Source organism: Engraulis encrasicolus, chromosome 12, assembly GCF_034702125.1.
Source record: "Engraulis encrasicolus isolate BLACKSEA-1 chromosome 12, IST_EnEncr_1.0, whole genome shotgun sequence".
NCBI classification, from domain to species: domain Eukaryota; kingdom Metazoa; phylum Chordata; class Actinopteri; order Clupeiformes; family Engraulidae; genus Engraulis; species Engraulis encrasicolus.
The window spans coordinates 1212350-1227500 of record NC_085868.1 but is presented as its reverse complement, the minus strand read 5'-3'; the positions used below and the strand labels follow the sequence as shown (position 1 = coordinate 1227500).

Genomic DNA, 15151 nt, shown 5'->3' with positions numbered 1-15151 from the left:
AACGATCACAAATATCATTGCATCCTTTCTCACCCATCAACTCACTTCACAAAAGCTCTGAGGACAAGAGAAAGTAGCCTAATCAACTGTTTGGACATTTGCAATGACTTTGGCACAATTGAATTAGTTTGAATGAGGTTGTGGGGCAGCCGTGGCCTAAGGGTTAAGGAGATGGGCTTTAGATCAGAGGGTCATATACCCTTCCACTCCCCACCTCACTCCATGGCTGAGGTACCCTTGAGCACTTAAGCCCAAACTGCTCCATGGAATACCCTGTAGATAACTGTAAGTCATTTTAGATAAGTGTTAGCAAAGTGCAATGCATGTAGGCTACTGTAACGTGATGTAATAGCCTACTGCAATGATCATTGCATGCCTGTGTCAAAAACTCTATTCCCTTCTGTCCCAGTTTTTGAGAAGTAGTTGCGAACACTTTTCTGCAAGTTGATGACCATTTTTACATTCACTTACAGCTAAAATTTTAAAAAATTGAAATAGACCAAAAGTTACTACAGGGCTTCATTCTAGAGCGTGGCTCGGGCCGTTTTTTTCTGTCCGAGCCCGGCCCTCAGCCGACAGAAAAGTGATCAACCCCGACCCGAGCCCGAGACTAATTAAAATGTTTGTGTCCGAACCCGTCCGAAGCCCGAGACCACTGTAATAACAACAGAACCTGTGCGCAAGCAATATTTTCTATGTGGCCTCCTTCATACTCAAAATAGCACGTGATAAATAGCCAGGATAGGCAACTAGGATGAGGCAATTTGCTGTAGCCTAATTTAGTTACGCACGCATAGTAGCCTAAGTATAAACACACGCATATATGTGACAGCACACGTTATGTTTCTTTCGGTTAGACCAGAGATGTTGGGTGCTGTGATCAAATGCATGGGAGGGGCGTGAGAGGATAAGAAAGGCGAAAACTAACGAATACGGTTTGGATGCAGTCAGCGCGGCTATGGACGCATTTGTTACGTTACTGTTAGTGCAAATAAATCCCTGCGAGCCGGTGAAGATGCCACTCCTTGTCGTTAAGAAGGATGGGCTATAAGTTCACCCCGAAGAACAGTAGCCTGTTCGGCCCTCCAAGAGAATGTCATTTCCCCTGATGTCCATGCGGTCAATATAAAATCAGGAAAGGTTGCACGCGCATAGTTACAACTGTAGGCTACAGTAAAAGTGACAAGAATTAAGAACCTACGTGAAGGACATGAAATGTCACAGCGGACAAAGTAGTAACAGGAAACCTCTTCGCCCCTACCTTAGGCAACTCCACGTAGCGTGTGCGTCTTCTTTAATCCATATTATGCTCCTTGCTACCCCTTGCTGGAAATGTAATCCTTGGCGAGCAATGCAGTGACAAACTTCGTCATTTTATGTTCAACATTTAAGACAGCACCGAAGGCATGCTAAAACATGGCCTACACTAGGCCTACAACAAAAGACCACGCGTTCACTGACAACTGTATTTGGCGCTTATTAAGAAAGCAAGTTGACTCGGCATTCCTGCTCGGCTGACTGGGAGTGAGCGTCCATGTTGCCACTGGTAACTGGCGCGTGCATACAGCCAATAATAATCACTCGCACGAGTAGCCTACCAACATTTTCATTTATGCATATTCAATTACTTATTTTTTAATCACAAAACTGCCGTTTGCATGAACTGAAACGTTTCCTCTGATTGCTTACAATTTTCACAATGTCTGTTTGGTTCAAGCCCGAGCCCGACCCGAGTCCGACAGATATTCTATTTTTTTTGTCCGAGTCCGGCCCGGCCCGTCGGGTTCCGACCCGGCCTGTCGGGCTTCGGTCGGGTTGCCATGCTCTGTTCCATTCCACTCAATTTCATTTCCCTCCAGCAGCTCAGTCACAGAGCCATGGACATGAGCATTTATGAGCATCAAGTCTGGCCTCTGCCTGTTAGAGAAAGTGTATCACCAGTCAGTGAACAGAGAGAGATGAAAAGAACTGTAGGCCTATGCGTTGGTTCATAATTACTTTTTTTTTATTTATTTTTTTACAAAAAGCGGTTACCACAAAACTCACCATTGTAGGTAAAATTGCAGTTATGCAATCGAAATTACATTATTGGGTGTGGATAACTTCCTCACACTGCTTGCACCATTAAACGTAGGTCCTGCAATGGGCACCATTAAATGTAGGGGAAGTACAGTAATGTAATTATAATTACATTAATAAGTATAAAATTCTTATACAGTTCCAAATATGTAATGTGTTATTACTATATGTGAGGAATAAGAGTATAAGAAATGATGCATGAAGAGTGTGTTAAACTCTTCGCGCTGGGTATCAATAATGTGTAGGTGTGTACTTATGGAATCGCCAATTGTCTAATTAATGATTGCATAAAGCACGTTTCATGACCGTCTCATAAAATCATGACCATTATTGACTAATAATCTGAAAGTTTTGTGTGAATTCTTTTCTGGTTGACTTCGTAGAAATTGTTCAAATAAGACAAACACAGTTCACCACAATGCACATTTATTGTAAAAGCATCATCCGGTCATAACACTGATACAGCCAATGTGACTTGCAGGGCATAAGAACTTAGGTAAAATATACAATATATACACGGGGTATGAGAAGATGCGCTATGCGTGTGTGTGTGTGTGTGTACGCTATACGAGAGAGAGAAAAAGAGAGAGAGAAGGAGGAGCGAGTGGCGCGCGCTTTGTGGGACGCCGCTCTGCTCCTTGCGGAGCGCTCCTGTGGAGCGACAGGGGAAGAGAGAGAGGGAGAGAGAGATGTATGTTCTGTATGAACTATGGCTCAAATGATTTTTGCGCGCGCAGAACCGAAATATGAGTTACAAGGAGGGGCGTTAAGCTTTCGGCTGATGAAGCGGGAAACTATCTTCAAGATAAGAATTCAAGCTGATCAGATAATACCGTCCTTTGTTTAAAGGCTACAGTATACGTGGGGGAAGGGAAAGGGAGCGCTTGGCGCTCTTTTCCGACAATAGCTTACGTCCTCGACTCGATAACTCTATGGGTTAAAACACTGGTACGTGTATCTCTGTGAGTGGATAATTTACATGTGGGTGCATGTAGGCCTATGGCAATACTGCAACTACTGTAAACTAAGAATAGCGTGTGGCTATTTGTGGTGATGAGAGGGGAGAAAGAGAGAAAGAAAAGAAAGAACAGATAGAACAAAATAACCCAAAATAAAATATATCACACTCTACAGGTGTGGATATTTAAACACAACTCCTCAAAGCTATGTAACAGTTCTAACTGCATATCTATGCCCAATTCAGTGCTTACTGCGTTATCCTTGGTAGGAAGAGAGAGAAAATCCTTTTGATCTCTCGGGGCGAGATGAATGCGCGCGTCTTCGTGCACGCAAATTTCTTTGTTCTCCAAGATGCTCGGGTCCTGTGTGTGGCCGAGCGTTCCAACTTCCAAGCGCGTTTTCCGGCGCGCGAGGCTGCGATGTCCAAAGAGTCTTGCGTCTTTGGACAGGGAAAGGAAAGGGGTATTTCGTTGTGTAATCCGATGATCCTTGCCGTGCCTACGGAGCCAAGTGAGAAAGGGGTTGCACGTGGATCCTTTCCACGCGTAACTGTAACGGTTGTCCACTCTCTTGGGGACAGACCATCAGGCCTCAACCGAATCTCTTTCGACTCCAGGGAGGTTCCTTTGATTTCGGTACTAGAAAAAGATTAACAATTGTCCGTACAAAAGTTATCCTATAGCACGTGAGTTCCTCGTGTGTCCTGACTCACTGCTCTCCTAGCAGTGTTTGCAAAAGTCACTCAAAATATTGCAACCGAATGCAATACAAACGAAAACCGGTTGAAGGAAGAAATATATCGACCGTAGTGTTAACCTGGCCAAGATAACTTACAGTTTCAATAATTTCTAAAATAGACGTCTCCAAGGAGACGTGTTCCGGCACGTCTCACATCTCGATGGAGGAAGTCGGGCCTTGGGGGGAGATTCACTAGCCTGGGAACTCCCATACTGCCTTTAGTTCTACACAATCGTTTCGATCTGAAAGACAGTCTGGTGAGGATGACTCATAACGTCCAAGATCATGGGCACTGTGTCATAATGGCCAAGCATTCCGACCTTAACAGTTTCTCTGCCCAATCAGAGAGCAGGGCAGTGTGTCATAATAGCCAAGTATTCTCTCCCCTACGGAATTTACAATAGGCAACTCCCCAGACCTAATCTCACTTGTGATTAGGTCTGGTGTTAACCAGGCAAGAGATTCACACCTTGACCTGGGTTTTATGGGAAGGGGGCGGGGCTGGGCCACGTAGGCTATGTAATTCAAACCAGGTACAGTAGAAAATGGCGTCTGTAATGTATTTTACAAAATGGCGGGCATTCGTAAAATGAGGGGAAATTAATTGAACTTTAGGTGAAATAGTACCTACACCATGGAGAAAATGAGTGACAATATTTCAGATGATCGACAGGCAAAGCTGTTGACGCATCTAGATAGCCAACACAGTGTCTATGTCTATGCTCTCTGACATCTGTTCACTGTTTGGTACCTGCTGAGCCATTTAGCCCAATAGGCTCCCATTCATCTTTTACTTGGCTGCGTTCGCCAACGGGGCTATAATGTGAGCCAATGAGAGATACCGTTCTCTTAGGTTAGACGTTCTCTGGCCTCAGCTATTGTTCTATCGGCCTTGGCTCCTAGTCTTGTGGTCACACACTTGTAACCTTGGGTCACATGCATGGATGTGCGTGTGTGTGTGTGTGTGTGTGTGTGTGTGTGTGTGTGTGTGTGTGTGTGTGTGTGTGTGTGTGTGTGTGTGTGTGTGTGTCTGACATAATAACTCTGAAACAAGTCATCTGAAAGGCGAACACAATGCTCCTCTTTCTGGGGTCATCACTGTTTGGGCCACATTGTTATTGTTTTTCTTTCATTCATTCTTTCTTTCTCTCTCTCTCTTTCTCTCTTTCTCTCTCTCTTTCCCACTCTCTGTGTCACTCTCAGGCCCCATGACAAACGGGTCAGTCCCTGGCCCAGGGAGAGGCAGGGCCCAGAATTTTAACACCATTGAATTGTACTGTATGTATTGAGAGTTGGGGGCTCTTTCGGTTGATTTCACAGGACCCTGCAAAAGCTGTAAGCGGTCAACCCCCACCCCCCCCAATCACACACACACACACACACACGTGATACTTCAAAACCACAAAGCAACTGCCTAAAATCTCACCCCACCACATCCACATGCACACTAAGTCCTGCAGTGGATACAGCAGCAGACTTACAGCATGGCAGAGGGCACGCACATGATATCTGTGGGTGTGAGCTACGTGCACAATTCAGAGTGTGTGTAAACTGTATGTGTTTGTGTGTGTGTGTGTGTGTGTGTGTGTGTGTGTGTGTGTGTGTGTGTGTGTGTGTGTGTGTGTGTGTGTGTGTGTGTGTGTGTGTGAGAGAGAGAGAGAGAGAGAGAGAGAGAGAGAGAGAGAGAGAGAGAGAGAGAGAGAGAGAGAGAGAGAGAGAGAGAGAGAGAGAGAGAGAGAGAGGGAGAGTCTGTGTGTCTATGTGTGTGAGAGTGATGCCATTCCAGTGATGGGAATGGTAAGTTGGTGTGGGTGGGCATCTGCTTGGCATATCTGAGTGAGCAACACACATACACACACACACACACACACACACACACACACACACACACACACACACACACACACACACACACACACACACACACACACACAGCAATGCATAAATGTACAAACAGAAATGCACACATACACACAAACACAAGGATACATGGATAAATACCCCCCCACACACACACACACACATACACACACATGCGAGTGAAATATGCCGGCGCAGCTCAACCTAATACAGTAGCCCCTCCCATCTCTCCTCTCCTCTCCTCTCCTCTCATCTCCCCTCCCCTCCCCTCACCTCCCCTCCTCTCCTCTCCTCTCCTGGCCTTACTCAGCGTAAAGTCTCCTTTTCGATCTGGGTCAAGGGTGAGCAGTGCACAGCTGAGGACTGAATGAGGACTGAATGAAATGAAGCATATACAACTTGCGGGCATGTTGGACTCTGTGTGTGTGTGTGCTTGATCAATGACTCATGGTGTGTGTGTGTGTGTGTGTGTGTGTGTGTGTGTGTGTGTGTGTGTGTGTGTGTGTGTGTGTGTGTGTGTGTGTGTGCGTGTGTGTGTGTGCGCGCGCACAACTATACATACAATCACAATGACATATGCAATGACACAACTGTATGCATGCAATCGCACACACAGGCACGTACACACACGCACGCACACACACACACACACACACACACACACACACACACACACACACACACACACACACACACACACACACACACACACACACACACACACACACACACACACACACACACACATACATTTGGGTTAGTCTCATTACAGATGGCTGTGCAGCACACACACAAACTACACACACAGCATTATACAATCATATCTCCCCCCTGAGTACCATCACCTTACAGAGTCCACACAGAATAGTACACCAACACCATCAGGACATTCCATCCTCATGGCTGATGATGAGTTTTGGCCACTTCTCCATTTGGGCTGTCGTCATGGTCATGGTGAAAGTATATATTGGTTTTGGCTACCTGCCCTGACTGACAGATGTGGTCAGGAGGTAAGTGGGAGAGAGAGCAAGAGTGCGAGGGAGATTAGTACACGACCACAGACGTGACTGCCGTCACAATCTTGAGGCGGATGGAGGGTGATGAGACAGAGAGGACAGAGGTAGATATGGAGAACTTCGTTGCAAAATGACATCCATTTTCAAACTTTTTGTGAAATTTACATTTTTGTATTGAGCATTGCATTGCTTTGGATTGCAAAATGCATTTTATATAGGTTTAAAAAGAAGGCTTTAAAAACATTTGAATGGCATTAATTCACACATAGATGACAGGACACCTGAACAGTTATTTCCAATAATAAAATGCAAAAGTCACAAAATGGCATCTACGTGATTTTGCAACAAAACTCTTCATGTATGACATAGCATAATATACTCCATACTAGAGCAGTGCCTCCCAACCAAACCCTCTATTGCTTTTGATACCCGCTTAGATAATAAACAAAATTTAGCAACTATGCTAACTTTGGCATATCAATATTGATGTTTTCACTAATGATGTATTGATTAATATGGATTGCCCTTATCAAATAAGCAGGGCTGGACTGGGATCTGAAAAGGGCCCGGGCACTTTTTGACGCCTGAGGGCCCGACACCAATGCCTATCGGTATTTATGACATCGTATATAATATAGCCTACATTAAAAAGCTCACACGAAAAAATGCTTTATCACTACTCACAATAACCTCTTAGGGAGATGGTCGCAGTGTACCCTCATGTTCCCTTCATCCTGCATGTGAAGTTCTGAGTATGTTTGAGGGTAGGAGATAGAGAGGTGGACAACTAACTCTATTTTCCTGATTATTTTCCTGGCCAGTGAATCTCAATATATGAAAGTATTCATACCATTTCCCTTAAGCAAAAACTGAAAACAGGTCCCACAGATACAAACACCTTGTTAAGCAAAGCAATATTTCACTCTCTCACACACACACACACACACACACACACACACACACACACACACACACACACACACACACACACACACACACACACACACACACAAACTGCACCATATACAATAATAATAAAATGTAAATGTTTCAGCTTCAAATTGCTCCAGTCCACAGATAGGCCCACTGTCAGTGAGCTTACTAAATGGCAACCATCCCCCCCCCCCCTTCCCAACGCCAAAACGTTTCTAGTTGTTGTCTAGGCATAAACTGTATGCAACTTGACACTGATCAAAAGAGCCCAAGATTGTCATTATGTCAGTGGGGGTTTTCTTCCTTACACTCGTCATTTTTTTCACCACAACAAAACCAAGTGACCGCTTACTTAGGCTTCCAACAGAGGTTGATGACGTTCCCACTAAACATTGGACGTCGTATAGACGTTGAAATTAGGTCTAAATTGCGTCCGTCGGTCCATGACCAGTTTTGGACCTTAGAATGACGTACAAACTAGGTCCTTTATTTGGACGTCTAATAATGACCCTATTTGTACGTCATTATGAAGTTCAAAATTCGGACGTCAGTCTAGGTCACTTTTTTGGACGTCAAAAACAGGTGAGGGAAATCGACATGATTGTTATTGTTGCTGTTGCTTTTTTTGTGCTTTGTTTTTAAATAGGCCATAGTAGTTTTCCTAGTAGGCTATTTTTTCTGTTCACATCTGGTGGGGAAAGAGAGATACGTGCAATGCACCGTGGGACACACTACCTAAACAGATGTGTCAAAAAAAAAAATAACACATTGGGATGTGTAGACAGCATTGACAGATTATGTGTCATTTTTGTGTAAGATTTCACAGAATGTGTGAAACCTGAAGTTAAGAGGTTCATTTCTGGGTCGTGCTAATACTAATTCGCTACAAGTGAGAAACTAACGGCCGTTTGGCTGTCCAATCGCGTGACTGTGGACATTTGAAAGCAGACTTCCGCCCGCCTTTTCTACCGTTGGAAATGCAAGATGCGGCGACTTGACTTCAGACACCGAGAGAGGCTGGCGTAAGTAATTCGCTTTATTGGTATAATTTCGTAACAATTACGTGTGTTACCGTTAATGTGTGGTTAAAATCAAACCCTGCTTCACAAGTTTTGCTGTACGAACATTGGAACAGCCTCCGTGATCCTGTGAACATTAAGCTAGCCTACAATCAGATGTAGCTAGTTATTGATACTCAGTTAGCTATTGATCTTTAATGCTTGCACTATAAATTATATTTATTTTCTTTTAATGCACATGTGGACTAACTTAATGGTTAAAACGTGTTGTGTTGGGAAAATTAAAGGTTTGAAATGTGATATTGGATGGTTTGCTAACATTGGTTGCTAATAGGGTAACTGATAATTAGCTGGTGTGGAAGAAATCAGGCGGCACTTAACTGATGTGAAGTTTGAAAGCTATTTTCTGAGCATGAAAGAAAGTCTGACAGGATTTATGTAAGGATACTGAAACACCACGGATGGATTGACGTAGAGCTAGTACTGGTAGTGGGGCAAAAGTGGATGCTGCTAGTAACAGCAGGTATCGGAGGGGGCAAGACAAGGGCTAGCTAGCATAGAGGCGATTTTAAACTTCAGCGCTTCAAACGTAAGCAGTTCTGCGTCAAATCATGTAAATCAGACCATCCGCCACCCTCGTACATGATAAAGAATAGCACCAGTAAAAGCAAGCAGTATCCCACTGTTTTGTGTTGGCTCGATGAAAGGTGATACAAGCGAATTTCCGAATCACATTATGTCGGCTTGGTTGTAGTTGTTGTGGCCAGTCAATATACAAGCTTTGAACCGTAGTTCCATGTAAGTGTCGTGGTTTTCACCGTTTCAGTATGTAGTTGAATATGGTAGATCTGGGCAACTGGTCAACGCTGTCGTGTTTTGTCTCGGTAGACCTCGTATGACGGTGTGTTGGGAAAATACCGGCAGTTGTTTCAGATGGAGGGTGCGACGTGCCAGATGTACGCTGTTCGAGGGATAAAACGGCCACGCACGAGATTTTGTAGGCAATTGTAATTGGTGACGATACCATAACATTTGAAAAGAAGATTCAAAGTTTGAGTTTTAGGTGGCAGAGTAGAACAGCTGCGTGTGAAGTGTGGCGACTACCAAGGTATCAACACCAGTTATGGCTACAGGATTTTTTAAGTACCTTCAATGCACTGGGCACTAACTTGCTCCCCGCCCCCCTCTCTCTTCTCTCTTAATCAGGGCCCAGGTCTTGTGGCCACAGCTGTCCAAGCTCCTACTCTGATTGAACAGTTGGATGATCAGACTGATGGTAAGTGTGTGTGTGTGTGTGTGTGTGTGTGTGTGTGTGTGTGTGTGTGTGTGTGTTTCCATGTGTATCATATTGTCTATGTGATCATGTGTCTAATTGCCATCCACTTACAGGCCCTCTGCCTCCTTTCATTTGTTTTTTTAGTTGTTTTTTTTTTTCAGTTTTTTTTTCTTATTGTTGTATTGTATGCAATTATGATAAATATGTTACTGTGATATTGTTATAACACAGAGACTTTGGTAAATGTGACATTTAAGTACTGCTGTACAATTTTCTGCTCTCATTTTCAGATGAAAAGTGCTACACAGTTCTCACACATATTCTGACTCCGAAGCCGCTGCAGTGTAAAATCTGAGATGTCTTTTCTGGTTGATTTTGTACAGGTATTTTTCAAAGGATAGTTACTTTTAAAACGTCTTTTAATCTTTAAAAACACTTTCATGCAGAGCCTCTGTTAGGACCTCATTGCGATACAGAGTTATGACCTTGTCACCAAAATGTCAATGACCATATTTTAACCTGCTATTTAAGGCTGTCATAGCCATATTCTTATAACAATGCAGTTAAGTTCAAGAGAACTATAGTTTGGTGATATGGATCCCAAACGGAAGGGAACAGCAGCGGTTTGTAGTTGTAGAGAACTAATTAGCGCCAAGTGTTGTTAACCTGTTGTTTCTTGTTTACCTGTCACAGTAGCCCATAGCACTTTTGTCATAGAGAGCAACTTGGTCAGTAAATATGTGCCTGCTGTACAAAGTAGCAGTATTTGGATGAGTTACAGCTAACACGGATGGCAAACTTGAGACTGTATATTGTGTGGTTGACAGATTTCTGACAGCGATGGTGAGGGAAGCAGTGTACCGAACTCTCAGATGACTCTGACCAGATGACCAAACCCATGCAAAGCACAATGTGAGTGTACACACACACACACACACACACACACACACAGACCATGAGTCAACATAGTAGCCCCTACATACAATATTTTTCCAATTTATTGCTGTATGCTTACCATATCCATCATGTTGATGTGTGTTAATGCATCCTTGTGTGTGTATGTGTTGGTGTTAGGACTGTGCTGAGGCGTTCCGCCCCCCTCCCCCTCCACACCACTCAAGGCACGGCGGCGGCCCAACCGCAAACTAACGTGAGTACACAACACACACACTTGTGTGCATGCCACGCACTGACACTTTCTCTACAGTGACTTTTCAACTTTCCTTACATTGTGTGTGTGTGTGTGTGTGTGTGACAGGGAGATTAACATGAGGCTGGATGCGCTTGGCTCCCTGCTGCGTCCATCACCAGAGGGGCCGGGGTTGCTGCGGCAGCTAGCCAATTAAAGGAGGAGGATGAAGGAGAGGAGTCTGACGATGCAGACATCGCCATCGTATGCAGTCCACGCCCTCGCAGGAAAACCAGCCAATGAAAACGCTTGCAGCAGCATCAGCAGAACACACCGGCACGACTGGTAAACTTAAAGATACGCCACAGACCAGACATACACCAAATACAACTAGCACAGGTACACACACACACACACACACACACACACACACACACACACACACACACACACACACACACACACACACACACACACACACACACAGCAGTACATCTGTTTTGTATAGCGCTTTGCCTAGTCAAAGACTTTTTACAGGAAGTATTATAATTCTGTTTTATAGTTGGGGAAGCCATGGAAAGTAGATAACCCTATACAGCTGATGTGTGTGTCAGTAATATTTATGTGTATGTGTGTTGCAGACAGAGCTTCTGAAGCATGCAGTGGAAGAGCCGTCAGTCAAGCTAAAGGTCCCATCCTCCAACCTGCTGCTGCTGCACGGAGAGGCGGAACTTAACACCTCCCACACTATTGGCCAGCTAGGACTCTGCATCGCTGACATCTTTGGTAGGAATATGTGTGTGTGTTTGCGTTTGGGTGTGTTTGCGTGTGGGTCTGTGTTGGTGCAAGTCAGTCTTGGCTCCTTCCTGATATTATACTGTATAAGTTCATACGTATACCGCATTGCAAAATGAATTTCATATACAGTATATCACGAAAGTGAATACACCCCTCACAGTTTTTGCAGATTTTTGAGTATACATTTTCATAGGAAAGCATTACAAAAATTTCACTTTGACACAATTATTAGTGACCTTTTAACAACTTATTTAACCGCTTAAATTTCTTGTTCACTCAGAAAAAAGCAAAATACACCCATTAATGTTTGAACATGTACTCACAAAAGTGAGTGCACCCCAGATTAAAATCTGGTAGAGAAGGGGCTGTGTTGGCTCGAATCGTCTTGAAATGAAAAGGGAGGTCATCAGTGTGCGCTTCAACCTTTCTTTGCATTAAACTTTTACATTTTGAGTCTGCATCTGGCTTAAATAGATCGGTGTGAGATTTGAATGCAATCCTATGGAGAATATCATGATCTGCTTCAGTAGTCACAGTGCATGTTGACATGCATGTTTGTTTTAGGTGTATTTCAGATTGCCAATGTTGACAGCATTCATGCATCCCCAAACCATGTCAGTCCCACTACCATGCGTGGCTACTGAGAGGATACACTTTTTTTGTAAAACTCACTTGTTTACCACCACACATGCTTGACACCATCTAAAGCAAATTTGTTTATCTTGGTCTCAAGAGAGATGAACAGACCAAGGATATGGATCACTGGAACCATGTCGTGTGATCTGAAGAGACCCAGATTAACAATATACTTTAGATGGTGTCAAGCATGTGTGGTGGTAAACAAGTAAGTTTTACAAAAATGTGTATCCTATCAAAAGCCAAGCATGGTAGTGGGACTGACATGGTTTGGGAATGCATGGATGCTGTCAACATTGGTAATCTGAAATACACCTAAAAGAAACATGCATATCAACATGCACTGTGACTACTGAAGCAGATCATGATATTCTCCATAGGATTGCATTCAAATCTCACACCAATCTATTTAAGCCAGGTGCAGACTCAAAATGTAAAAGTTCAATGCAAAGAAAGGTTGAAACGCACACTGATGACCTCCCTTTTCATCCCGTTTCATTTCGTTTGATTTCGAGCCAACACAGCCCCTTCTCTACTGGATTTTAATCTGGGGTGTACTCACTTTTGTGAGTACATGTTCAAACATTAATGTTTGAACATTAATATTTAGTTTTTTTCTGAGTGAACAAGAAATTTAAGCGGTTAAATATGTTGTTAAAAGGTCACTAATCATTGTGTCAAAGTGAAATTTCTCTAATGATTTCCTATGAAAATATATACTCACAAATTTGCAAAAACTGTGAGGGGTGTACTCACTTGCGTGATATACTGTAAGTTGAAAAAGTATGTTCTCAAAATATTTGAATGGCAAGAATTCACACATAGGTGATAGGACCTCTGGACAGCCATTTTCAATAATAAAATGCCAAAAAAAAAAAAGGGTAGATACACCGTTTTGCAATAAACTCTTCATACGTATATATAAATAATGAAATGAAAAATGAATGAAATTAAATTCACTCAGTTTAATGAAGAGCTAAGAAGATGTCATGATATCAATGTATGTGTAGTTGATTCGGCTATACTGACTGGTATGCTTCATACCTTTCAATCAGTTAAGTAAAACTTGCTATTAAGTATTATTGATGATATCTCTCTCTCTCTCTCTCTCTCTCTCTCCTCTCTCTCCTCTCTCTCTCTCTCTCTCTCTCTCTCTTTTTTTTTTTTTCTTCTTCTTCTTCCTCCTCCTCTTCTACTTCTTCTCAGTCTGGAACCAACTTCACATCCCTCTTCACTGCACTACTGACACTGAGATGGAATCCACAACCCAATCACTAGTGGTCTGCATTGGGAACCTGAAGAGTCTGTCATAACCGCCAGGAATGACCGTGTGACCATTCCCGTTGCAGACGGCCTGACTTGCACAATTGACAAGCTGTTCAAGCTTTACTGGGTCTGCAACTTGTTATATCCAGCACAGCTCAGCTCTGTTTTCACCTTCTTTGAATATGTTTATGACGTTCCCATCTCAACCAACAAACGAACAAAGGCACTACAACTTCTCTCAAAGCTTCCCAGCAGCCCAGTGATCACTCAACATGTGTTTATGCCCAAAATGTAAATAGTTACTACAGACATCAAGAAAGTAGTTTGGCATCTTTGTCAAGTACACGCTTTGTCAGATGCACAGGATATGATGATAATTTGCAGCCAAGATGGCTGTTCAAGTGTACAAGGACTTACTATGTAGACACCACCTACGTAGACACCACCAGTCCACAACAACAGAAATGGGAGTATCTTTCAATGACTCTTTTGAATCCACTGACATTCAGACAGCCTATGCAGCTTCAAGTAACACCTGAAGAAAGAGCATTTTGTGTCCCTTCTCAAGGACCGATTCTCCATAATTTACCAGTTAATGGCAATTTATCTGTGTTCATGCTTGTTAGGATTATTACAGGGAATTATTTTGATTATCATTTTGGCAACACTTTATTTTATCATTACATCTATTAGCTCTAATACATACAGTGTTAATGCCTGTATGCTGTATAAGTAACTTGTAAGGCATGCACTAAGCAAAATCAAACATACGTTAGGCATGTATTCGCAAATGCCTTGTTCATGCACTATTTGGGATTTATTACCTAATATAACCTGATTTCGCTTAGTACATGCCTTACAAGTTACTTATACAGGCATTAACTCATTGATACTGGATGTTGCGTTGTGCAACATTGGCCCTGGAGTTTTGTATGGCATCAGCACCCTTTTCTGCAAGTGCTTTAGGCATCAATGGGTTAACATTGTATGTATTAGTGCTAAGCGATGTAATGTTAAAATAAAGTGTTACCATCATATTTTTAAAAAATATATATGTTGTAAAACTGGACGATTGTGAAATGATATGATGTGGCAGATGTAAGACCCATTGATGTAATGCAGAGTTTTCATTCAGATGAACTGTCTCTTAACCCAAGGTACAATGTCTTTTCTTCCAATATGTTGGAACCTATTTCATAAGAATGTTATTTTCAAGAATATTTAACACTACTTAGAATTTCAAGACTTTCGGGTTTTGTAATACACCGGTAATGTTGTTAAGAGATGATAGTGGCAGCAAGACTAAGCACCTCTCTTGCAGCCTTCAAGAAACAACTACAGACATTCCTCTTTCGAGAGAATCTACTAGACTAATGATTGAACTGGCCTTGCCCCAGGGCAGAATCCTGACATTATGTTTAGTTTAGTTTAGTTTGTGAGT

The 15151-nt window shown here is 42.8% G+C and overlaps 1 long non-coding RNA gene across 2 annotated transcripts; it reads left to right on the top strand.

Moving 5' to 3' along the window:
- Positions 1-9833: 9833 nt before the first annotated feature.
- On the top strand, positions 9834-14844 carry LOC134459177 (uncharacterized). Of its 2 annotated transcripts, XR_010036815.1 has the most exons (7): positions 9834-9881; positions 10172-10264; positions 10709-10793; positions 10956-11031; positions 11140-11355; positions 11652-11796; positions 13651-14844. It is a non-coding gene; the product is annotated as an uncharacterized LOC134459177 (long non-coding RNA). The 2 variants fall into 2 exon arrangements; XR_010036814.1 differs by lacking the exon at positions 9834-9881 and having other exon boundaries at positions 9946-10264.
- The last annotated feature ends 307 nt before the right edge of the window (positions 14845-15151 follow it).